The 11,663-nt window shown below is 48.3% G+C and overlaps 1 long non-coding RNA gene across 1 annotated transcript; it reads left to right on the top strand.

Annotated features, from left to right (window-relative positions):
* Nucleotides 1–1,370: 1,370 nt before the first annotated feature.
* Nucleotides 1,371–11,074, top strand: LOC115345169. Its single transcript, XR_003924735.1, has 3 exons — nt 1,371–1,484; nt 3,976–4,078; nt 10,937–11,074. It is a non-coding gene; the product is annotated as an uncharacterized LOC115345169 (long non-coding RNA).
* Nucleotides 11,075–11,663: the final 589 nt, after the last annotated feature.

Below are 11,663 nucleotides of genomic sequence, written 5' to 3' on the forward strand. Positions count from 1 at the left end.
CTGGAATTTGGAAAGTGGAGTTTCAGATTGGGAGCAATTAAAAAAGAATAAAATACAGCTATTAACTGTTATACTTATGGAAGAGCAAGGGAGATGAACTTCTTTAGCCACAGGCTGGCTGCTTTTGGTAAGTTAGTTTTTGTAAGTCAAATGAGTTTCAAGCAGTGCAACCTTTCTGCTTTTGCTGCAACTGCTATCGCCTCAGCACTGCACCCCCTCAGCATGATGCACGCGTGCAGCCTCGGAAAGGGAGCTCACGTTCAGACACTGCAGCAGTATTGGTGGGCAGCCAGCTCTGGGCCAAAATACTGTAGGCTAAAATATAACTGAAGACCGTAAAAGCTGCCCTTTTTAGGACAAATCCTACAGTTTCTCTGAAACCACCCCTGGTCAGTACTTGTAGGCTCTTCTGCTCTCCATGGAGGGGGAGGAATGCCAGGCATAGACTCCAAGGGTGGTTTTCTGTTTTAAAGGAGGTTGTTACCATGAGACCTGGTGTATTTAATGAGCACGTGTTTTTCTGATTCATCATTTCAGATCTGTGTTTATTCATACGGTGGTCTGTGTTACCTTCCCTCTCCACTCCCCAGGAAATCATGTTATTAGCGATAAATGCTCAGACCGCTGATAGTGTCTGAGGATTCACTGTACAGAGCGAGCTTAGGGGACATGAGTGTCCCCTCGGGCAGGCTGAGGGGGTGGTTGGCAATGAGAAAACACCTACACTCAGTTCTGCAGCAAAATGAGACACAGATCGAATGCTTTCTCACCAAGTGGGGAAACTCAAAGGGTTCCTTTGCTGACCAGATGTGCTGAGTAGCAGAAGAGGAAGGCAGAGACGGGAGGGGGATGGGGGGACTATGTCAAGGGATCCATGACTTCCATCCAAAGTGGGATGAACTGGTAGCTGGGACATGATTAGAAGCTATAAAAAATGAGGGATATTGGAGATGGGTTGAGCTGGACGCCAGCTCTCAAAGATGGGCTGAAAGCGCTGGAGTGGGTCTGAGGAGTGAAATGAGTCAAGAAGCTCTAAATCCAGGAAGGTTTTGCTTTTACGTCAGAATGAAATAGATACTTTTCCTTTCTTTCTCTGCCTACGCTTGTGGGAATGCTGCTCTGGTGGCTACCCTGAAGACCTCCCCTCGCCATGCTACTTCACTGCCACCCTGCAGCCCTGTTCCCCCTGCCAGCATCACCCAAGGCAAAATGGGATGGAGGAGGGCTGGCTCTCTGCCCCAGACATGGGAACTGGGGCTAAAAACAGAGTTTGGGCTTTGGTGCTGCTCCAGTTTTTGGTGGGGGACTGCCCTGGGTCACCTCTCAGACTGCCCTGTGTGTCTTCCACAGCCAAGATCCAGAAAGTGCAGCTACAGTGCTCAGAACAGAGGGCAATTTCTACCTAGAGGATGGTGGACCTGTTGTGATCTGAGGAAGCAGGACTTTGGAGGACTGCAGTGAAACAAGCAACTGAAAACATCCAGGTACGTTGTAAGAGGTGAAAGAGAGGGCTGAGACTGAGACGTTGGTGCGGGCAGGATGCTTCCTCTGTGAGAGAGAGAGAGAGAGAGATTAGACTCTCGGGACGGGATTGCACATCCTCAGTTGCTCAGTGCAATTTACTGAGGGTAAGCAGTGTTATGGAAAGGGTGCTGCGTACAAAGCAGCCACTCTGTGCTCACGCTAAAGATATTTATCTTGTTGGTGCCTCGCCATCTTTGATTTCCCCAGAAACAAAGTGAATCCTGTAAGGCATTTCTTTTTCTTGCCTTCCTCCTGCAACGTGATTATTTGAAGGGATTCAGGAATCATGTAGTTTAGGAAAAGCTTCCTGGGGAAAGCAGCTTGCAGAGCCAGGCATGCCAGCTTCTGTCTGCTACGTGCTGCACCCCGAGACCGAGTCAGGAGCACACTGGGAAATGGTGATCTGATGCTGTGGCGAGTGCCTGCAGCTCCATGGTGCTCCACAGGGATTCAAACCATCAGAGGGTCTGAAGCAGCAGCAGCAAAACACGGTAGCAGAGGACTAAGTGTGTAGCTAGTGAGAGGTAAACCCTTGCCTTCCCCTCTGTTTCCAGTAGCATCGGTTGTTCAGCTTCAGATTTTTCCTGCTGCCAGGTCTTACGTTCAGCCAAGCCGTGGGGCAGAGCTGGCCTGCCGGCAGTAAGGGAAGTGTGAATCCGAAACAGACCTCACCCTATGTCTGGAGCAAAGCTGCTGATGTTCCCAGGGAAATCCCTGCACTGGGGCAGCAAGGCCCCATGCCTCAGGGCTGTTGCACTATGAGGGATTTGGCAGCGTGATGAGCGGGAGAGAGGTGGGGTCGATGGACCAGGCGCGTACCCCTGAATTATAACCTGATCCTTAGTTGTAGTAAGGACAAAATGGAGGTTGAGTATTTTTATTTTTATCTTTTATTCTTTTCCCCAGGTCTTAGTAATGCTCTGCTGCTTCTCATCCAGGCGGCTGGGGGCTGCATGACCCTGGCTGTCCCAGGCCCTCCTGTCCTTAGGAGATGGCAGCAGGCTTTGCAGCTGGGACTTAAATCCATGTGCTAGCTGAAACACCAATAACACTTCCCTTTGAGTCAGTGACTCTGAGGGAACATTCTCCAATATAACTTTGGTACTGTAAATACTAGAGATATTTACCTTCTGTTTCAGGGGAGTGAGGGCTTTGGTATTCCAGCATGATATTTATTTCCTTAGCTTGGCTTAGCCTTTATTGGGTCCGGGTTGTTGGATGGGGGGGAAGGGGAGCGGGACCGGATTTCTGCTCATTTTCTCTGAGGTACATGAGGTATCACCCGCACAAGCAGATGGCTTTGGAGGAGACCGTCTCCAAGGAGCGCTGCTGACATTGGATGTGGCAGAAGGCACAGTGCAGAAATATTAGCAGCAAAATCACATTGCAGATGTTATCCTCAACTCACCATCAATTTCCTCTCTCCAGAAAGGCCTCCCTGATTAATGCTTATAGCATAAGAAAGAGAGACCGTAATACATGGATCTCATAAGCAGAGAATTTGTCAAATACAAACACTGCCATTGAGGCATACGTTGACCCAGAGGCTTTTGCAGGTGTTTGCTGAGTCATTGTCCACAGCACTTGTGGACCAGCATGGAGTTGGAGGTGGTTAAAGACAGCCAATGGGTTGTTACGGCTGAGGTCAGGGCCAGAGGAAGGGCATCTCCCTAGATTTCTCATGGCCTTTTAAATTTATTTAATTTTTTTTTTTTTTTTTTCAAAATACAGTCATCAACATTTTTCCATTTTCTATAGCAACACATTTTCAGAGCTCACCAAACAATATACGGATCTCTGGAAAATTAAATACATTTTTTTGTCAAAACCCAGGTATCTTTATCATCTACCCCACTTCCTAGGTTCCCGTTAGAAATGCAGAATACTTGGAACAGAAACTAAAAATACCACTAGAATTTTAATTGTGGTTGAAAAGGCCGTTTGTTTGTTTTGAAGGGTTAGTTTTCATTATTATTTAGAAACAGTTGCCCAAAGCAAAGCACAAAGTTTAGGCTTCGCCTGCCCGCACAACATATTAACATGCTGATCTCCTATTAGCCCTGACCATCCATAGCCTCTCACGTGGCCACAAAAGGTGGGTGCAGACTCAGTGCCACGCTGCAGCGTGTGATGGATGGAGACATGCCTGGATGCCACCGACTTCCTCGTGCTGACCTGCACCCTGAAAATTTCTCCTGAAACGTGGCTGAAGCAAGAAGGGCTCCTGAGTGAGGCTGAGGTTGCACAGACACTGGGTGATTTACCCGCTCATGCAGGGAGGCAGTGGCAGTGCCAGAAAGTGAGTCAGGTCTCCTCTGCTCCTTAAATTTAGACTTGTCAGCCCTCATCTCTCTCCGCAGCTTTGTGAAGCGTAACAGGATCCAAGGTAGTTACAAAACAATGTCAAAGGTGTTAAAATGATTACCATAAAAATACATCTGTTTTCTGCAGTAATGCCTTGAAATGCTACAGAGCTCTTGGAAACCAGAAGGGTGGCACCTGGCTGCCGGAGCGTGTCTTGTGTGGACTTGGAGAAGAGAAGTCTGCTGAAATGGTAGGATTTTCCTTCCTTTTAAAATCATTATTGTAGGCAGTTAGAGAAAAAGCAATTCTATTTCCCATGTGATGCAGATCTCAATCTAGCTTCTAAATCCCTGTAACCTGATTAAGGCCTTAAGAATTTCAACTATTGAAAAATATGAGTTTTTTCATATAAATATCTTAGATTAATGTCCCCAGTGCAGTGAATAAAATTAGGTGCCTAAGTCTTATCTTGAGAAATTCAAATAGCTCAGCCTGTAGGGATCATTCAACCCTACCAAAGGCTTTAACATATGTATGTAAATATAGTTTACATATATATATAACTTACATACATATATGTAAATGTAGTTTATGCATATGGCAGTTTACAGCCAATCTTGAGAAGGATTTTCTTCTTCCCTTTTTGTGATGTGTAGTTGGGCAAACAGAGCCTGATCTAACCCAGGCAGTTTTGAGATGTCTGTTATCTTCGTCAGCCTTTGGATCACACCTTCACTAAAGGGAAGTGAAGCTCAGGCATATGGGTGGTGATTGCAGAGATGCACCTTCATCTATGGTAACATTTATTTTATCACGCATACTGGAAAGGGTGTTAGTACAGAGGAATCCAGAGATCCAGGACTCTGATAAACGTACGTAGTGTATATTTTCCACTGGAAATGAGTGTTGCAACTTTCAGCTAAGGTTACTGTGCTTTTGTGGCTTGCTAAGTCCTCGTGAGCAGTTTGCCATACTCTGCGTTCTCAGTGCCACACGGCAAAGGGATATGTGCCCCCCAGCTTCTTAACTGCACCATGCCGGCCACGGGGCTCACTTGAGCTCCCAGAGCTGTGTGCCCTCTCATGGTGGGGACAGAGTGGAGACATATCTCGGCAATGCCACCCGGTGAGAGCAGGAGGGGCCAAATCTGGCCAGCTTTGAGCCCGCGCGATAGACCTGGCCTGGCCTTGGGGAGCACGGACCTTGGGGAGTCACCACCCCCACCAAGGAGGGAGTATTGAGCTTCCTTGGAAGTAGGAGACCACGATCATCTCACTCCTTCTGTACCGATTTCCTCACTACCCCTGAGGGGTACAGCCCCAGGGTCTGGCCTTGGAGCGTGGTGCATCCAGCATGTCTGCAGAGCACGGTCAAACCCAGAGCAGGAGAGAGGAGCTGCCCGGGGCAAAGCAGATGTAGCACCAGCACAAGCAGTGATGGGTGGTTTTGTTGCTCTCCATGCTTTCCCTTCCCTACCTCCCAACGCTTCGTGGAGCTGTAAAGGTCAGAGCATTTAAACTCACCAAAGGAAATGCGGTACGTATTGTTTGACTTTTCAGGAATACAGTGTGGTGGCAATTGTTAAACCTGCTTCCTTTCATGCCCCAACAGCTCCTGCAAAATAACCTGTTAGCAGAATATATTTAGAAGCAGATGGTGAAACAGAAAGCGAGCACTGGAGAGCGGCCGAATGCTGCAACCGGAGTGCCGCGGGCAGGCCTCCACAGAGCTGGAGGCGAGCAGCCAGGGCTGTCCTGCAACCTTGGGGCAGGGCGTGTGGACAGGGGATGGGGGTGTCTGCGTGCAGGGATGCAGGGAGGGGAAGGGGGTGACAGCTCTGGTAGGGATGTGTCTGCAGGGTCTCTCGTGCTGCCTGTCCCCCCCATACCTGCCCTCGCCTCCCCGGCAGAGTGTTGGCCGGCCCAGGCAGCGCTCCCTGAAGCCAGCCCAGGGGAATTCAGTTGCTTTGGGTTGGCTGGTGTTGACACAACCTCCAGGTACGTCCTGCCGGTCTGATCTGAAGATGCAAACCCACCAGACTCCCATTACAATGTATGAAGTGGGCAACACCACTCAGTCACACATCTGGCTTATTGAAAGAGTTGGAGTTACTGGTGTGTTTTCAGCTGGCCCAGTGGCGTTTGCATTTTGGCAGCATAAATGCAAACTGTAATCCTGCCAATGAGACAAATCTTTGTGTGTGGCCTGGTGCATTCAAAAGTACAAGTTTCCTCGAGACATTCCTGGTTGCAACTGCGAGAGAATCAATGATCGCTTTTTGAAAGTCACAAGGTTCTGGCTGATTTGTCTTTTCCCATGGAAAAATACTAGGATATATGATCTCGGTATGTGGTGGTAGCAATGGAGGAGCTATTGACAGAAATGGAGAATATTCCTGAGCATGCTTGCGAGCTGGCAGCTGAAAACTTGTCTGCTGAGCTCCCTTTCGGGTAACCGAAGGAGACTGGCTGTTAGCAATGGGAATTCGAAACCTTACCCAAGAACTGTGCTGAGTGCTCTTCCTCCAGTGTGGGAATACCAACTGGCTGCCTGTTTTAGTGAAAGGAGGGCCGAAAAAAGACAGCCGTGGGGAGGAAGAAGCAGATGCAAGAGGGAGAAGCATACGGTGCTGGAAGTGATGTAGCGGAAACACCGCCGAGAGTGGAGGAGAAAACCAGAACGGTGTCTGTCCTCGGAAAGGAATGGGAAGCCACCACGAGGTGCAGCCCAGGAGGGGGAGAGGGATGGATGCAGCAGAGAGGTGAAACAAGGCAGGCCCAATGGGTTTCAGCTGTTGCGATGAAGCAGGAGGGCATGAGGGATAAAGCAATTCCAAGGGAAGGATAAAAGCAGGTAGCAGAAACTGAGAAAGTCTGTTCTCCAGCAAAAATGACAGCAGGAGCAGGCAGCTGTGCTTTTGCCATCCAGCTATGCTAGAAAATTCAGAAAGACATCCTCGTGGGTGTAATTTAACAGCCTTTTGGTTGACCCAAAATCTCCAGATTATTCACAAGTATCTTGAAATGCTGGGGCTGAGGGGGGGTGGTGGGGGGGTGGTTTTGTTAAGACTCTCTCACTTCTTGTACTGTCTTCACATCTGTGATATTTATGGGTAAAAATAAATCAGTACAAATGTAGTTGTGTCGGTCTTTAAGAAATCAAAGTTGTTGTGATGCCTGGGGCTGTGAGAGAGAGAGCACTAGAGAATTGCAGGCAGAAAGCTGCTGCTGTAGGGATGCAAAGAAATCTGGAGTTAAATAAAGAAACCAGCTCCAGCATCACACTTCCACCCAGCCCCTCTCCGCTGGGCTCGCAGTAAATCAGCACGTGCTCCCGACAGCCCTTCTGATATATTAATTAGTGCAGCACCCTAACAAGGAATGCAGAGAATCGTGTTACAGCGGTGATAAGCTGAGCCTTTCTGTTTGTTTCAAGGCAGGCTGCCTCGTACTGAGCTTTCAGCCGCTGTCGCAATAAGGGATGAAAGCGGATGGTGGAACACCAGAGAAGCTCTGATCTCTTGGTGGAGAGACGGGAGGCTTTAAAGGTGCTGTCTGCGTGCCGGCAAAGTGGAGTGAGCCAAAACGTGGAGACGTCCCCCAGCAGAGCAGCAGCAGCGAGCTCTCCAGAGAATTCCTGCAACAGCCTACTGCTTTTTAAATCTGGTCAATAGACATTAGATGAAATGGATGTTTCTTTGCCAACGTGTTTATCTGAACTTCAGTTACACTGGGCACTAGCTGGGAGCCATAAAATGTTTTGTGCTGTGGTTTATTAAAGAGGAACTTTAATTACCTTATTAAGAATTGACCATTCTCTCCCAGTACATAAAAATCAAAATCTTTCAGTGCAGTTCAATGATGATTTCTTGCATCCTGAAGAGCAAAGGGCCCAGCATTGCTGCTGAGATGTTCCAGTGAAGCCAAACTCCCATCACAGCAAGGGTGTTTTCATGCTTCCTGCCACGATGTCTCCTGTCTGCAGACACTGTCTGTCCAGTGTCGCTTTGTGAATGGGATTTGGAGTAAAACAAATGTGCTGGAATGAAAACCCAGCTTTGGGGTCTGGAAGTGGAGTGCTGACCTCCTGTTTGGGATTTGATTTGGGTTTAAAAGCAACCATAGGGTAGGATGATGTGTTTGGGGGTGGCTTGCCAGCTCTGCTGGGATTAGGAAATGGAGGATCCTGCAGCATTGCCTCCCAGCCTGACCAGTTTGATTCAGATATGGAGGAGCAGGGAGGCGAAGCACAGGCAGTGCTGACCCTGAATTTGTGCTGTTTCATACCAGACCATGAACTGGCAGCTCCGCTACTTGAAGGGAGACTTGGTTTTGTGTCTGTGGCCAAATGACAACTGCATAAATGAAGCAGAAATGCTGCTGAACGGTTTGATGTTTTATCTGGGCTTCCTGAGATCTTTTTCTTCGGTGACTCAGGCTCTTGTCCTTCACACACTCAGAAACACGTGCACATGAAGGATGTTCAGGCAATCTGCTTGTAGCAAATTTGCTTTTTTTTTTTTTGTTATTTGTTATTAATCCTGCTGAGCCAAATGGTATGGATTTTACCGAAGGAGAAAAATTGCTTGTTGCTATCCAAGTAACGCAACCTAATAAAGTCTCAGAGTCAGAAGGTGTATTTACCAGCTATTAACCCACCTCCTCACCTAACACCAAACACCGTGACCTGAACAAGACACCTCTCTGCCCTGAAGCCCAGATGATTAAAACAACTCCTCCTTAAGGATCAAAACATGCATCAGCTTGGAGAAACCTCCACTGCGCAACCCATAAGCCCTTCCCTGGTGACTGCAGAGCAGGCTGGAGAAGCACAGGGCAGCAGAGCCTGGCAAGGGGTGTTGAACTGGCTGCAAGTCATACAAGTAACAGGACTGATGAGGAATGACCTGCTTTAGGGGCTACCATCACCTGTTAATTTTCATAGAGCTCATCAGTGAAGGATATTTCATCCTCTTAAGTATCGCATGAGTTAAATATGGCATTGGTGGTTGTGTTTTTCACTTGTTGCAAGCACCAGCCTGAGAATATAGTACAAAAAGAAAGAAACGAGCTTATATGCAAGATCTCATTTAGACTGTAAATCTTCTGGTGATCATGGCTGATGCTCCTCTCTCTGTGCAGCTCTGAGTGCTGGGGTCCTCCTCCAGAAACACAACATCCAGAATCTACTGAAGGGCCGTTGTCGGTTAACCTGTAATAGCACCAGGAGCCACAGAGTCTGCGAAGCAAAATCAATAGAGCAGGATCTAAAAGCTGTACTAAATAATTCCTCAATAATCATAAATCTTGTTACCAACAGCTCTCAAGCTGCTTTACAGTGGAAATGATGCCCTCGCTTTGTGGAGGTGGAAATTCAAGCATCGAGGAATGAAGCGATCGTTCCTAGAGATGCAGGATCGAAAAACGGGTCTGGATTTCTGGGTCGGTGTGTTATCTACAGGGCTACATCGCCTCCCTCCCATGACCAAGCAAATTGGCACGGGAATAGCCTGCCGGCAATTTTTGTCTCTCTGGCATGTGCCTTAGGGAAGCATTTCCCTCTGGGCCCTGCTGAGCAGCACTGGGCCGTGGAGGGCAGCCAGGATGATGCTGAGAGGCACCAGAGGAGCAGGTTCGACACTGGGTTCACAGTCTGCCTCTTCAGCCAGGAGCCTGCCTAATGGGTTTTGTCTCCTTTAAACTCCTGCGCATGCAGGAGAAGCAGAGCAGTCTATGCATGGTTTAAAGATCTGTTTTGCAGCAGGTGATGGGAACAGCAGAGTTTAGGAAAAAAATTATGCCCATTATACATGCAGCAGTCTGACTCTGTCCCTGCTCACTTGTCACTGTGTTTATCTCAATAGAAAAGGCAGCTTTTTTTCTTAACTTATTTAAAAAGCACACCAGGCAGGGATTAGAGAATATCTCCCCCTTCACTATTCCCCCAGAGCCCTGCACAGGGTCTGGCTGAGCCCCTGCAAAAGGGAGTCTCTTCCCTGGGTTACTGATGGGAAACATGCCTGATCTAAATGTGGGGTTGTAAGCAGCAGTGGATGGGTCAGGGCTAAGTTTCCCAGAACGACTTCTGGTGCAGGGAGAAATTCGAGTGGAAAATCTTAAGTGCAGGGATCCAGTTTCAAGCCAGAGCCTTTAGCCCTCATCTTACCCTTTTTTTTTTTAATATTGAAGTCTGTAAATTGATTAAACCAGTGTTTACCTGATGTGAGGTAATGAGGACAAATTAACTTCTCCTAAATCATTGTGGTGTGATTAAACAAGAAATCCTTCCCCGAGTGACATACCTTATGGCTTCAGAGTTTGTGCTGGAAGCAAAGAAGAGGAAACCACAGGCTGTGACTATACCGGTGTTTTAATGAGGATGAGGGTGAGCTTTTGCAGCAAAAAAACGAGCTTTTGGCTCATCGCAAGGGCTCTCCTCTCTGCCTTGGTTTTGCATCAGCAGAGGGCAGCAGAGATTGGAAGAAAACAGTGCTATGACACTCCTGCAGCAGTGGCCAGAAAGGGGGAGAAAAATCTCCCTCTTACGTGTTTGCATGAGCAACGTGAGTGTGCTAGGTGGGGGCAGACGTGGGTGCGCGTCCCCCTGGTCCCTCGCCAGCCGAGAAGCCCCGTCGAGGGCTCGCCCCTGCACCGCTGATGCACTTGGAAGGAATGCAAGTGTATTTCCGTCCTTCTGGCCTATGCTTTGCACCAGGATCTCACTCCTGTCAGCTTGCTGGCAGGAGGAAAAATGGAGCTGTTAGGTATTTGCAAGGAAGGCAAAAAGCAGTTCAGAATGACGTCCAAGCCCCAGGTCTTGCTCTGGGCTGCGAAGAAAATAGATCATGCAAAATGCTCGGTCCTTCTTGCCCAGCCGAGGCAAAAGCCTCATGGAGGGACCTTTCCCCTGACAGCAACTTTTATTCATGGTGTGTCGGCAAGCTGCCCCTTTCCCTCCTTCTGCCACGGCTGCTGCTGTGCCCCCAGCCCCCAGGAGCAGACCTTTGCTTCCCTTACACCAGCAGACTTGTCTTTCTGCCTCTAACATCACCAGCAGCTTTCTCTCCGCACCCTTCGCTCTCTTCATGCCTTCCCCGCCATGATTAAAGTCTGCGGGTTATAAGACCAGCAAAGGGACAGTGTGAGCCCACTCACGCACCAGGTTCCTGCCAAGCCCTGGCCCTGTGCTCTTCTGCCCACCCAGGGATCAACATCAGCGGCAAACGCCTGACCAAGATGGTGCCAGGAAGCTTTACGTTGTCTCCTTAGATTGATCTTGGGCAAATTTGCGGTCGAGGGCCAAATTTTCACAGCAGGGTTAAACACGCAGCAACGGTGAGCGCCACAGCACATCACCATCATCCCATTTCTCAGGCTGCTGCAGAGAATTAGACTCTGTACGTTGCTTTCTGGGGGCATCGCCCAGCAAAACAGTCCAATTTTACCAGAAACCAAAATGAAGGGGCTGGGTAGACATTGCCCCCAGCTCCGCTCCACTAGCTGCCTGCTACTGCAGACACAGGGGATTTCCTCGTAATGTAATTCAGCTTTACAGATGGGGAAAGCTACTTGCTGCACTGTAGCTCCCCAAAATGGGATTATTAGGGATCCAATTATTTGTGTTATATTGCAATTATTACTGTTAACTTAAATAATTATAACTGCTTATTATCAGACGCTCCAGTGGAAGGAAGACACCTACATTTGCTTTTCTTTGGAGTGAACCTCTCACTGAAGCAAAGCTGTCTGCTGAGGACTTGCAGGTATATATTTAGCATATATTTGAAGGATTAAACAGTCTAAAATATCCACCGGGCTGCTGGCTGCTTTGGCACA

Source organism: Aquila chrysaetos, chromosome 8 (assembly GCF_900496995.4).
Source record: "Aquila chrysaetos chrysaetos chromosome 8, bAquChr1.4, whole genome shotgun sequence".
NCBI lineage: Eukaryota > Metazoa > Chordata > Aves > Accipitriformes > Accipitridae > Aquila > Aquila chrysaetos.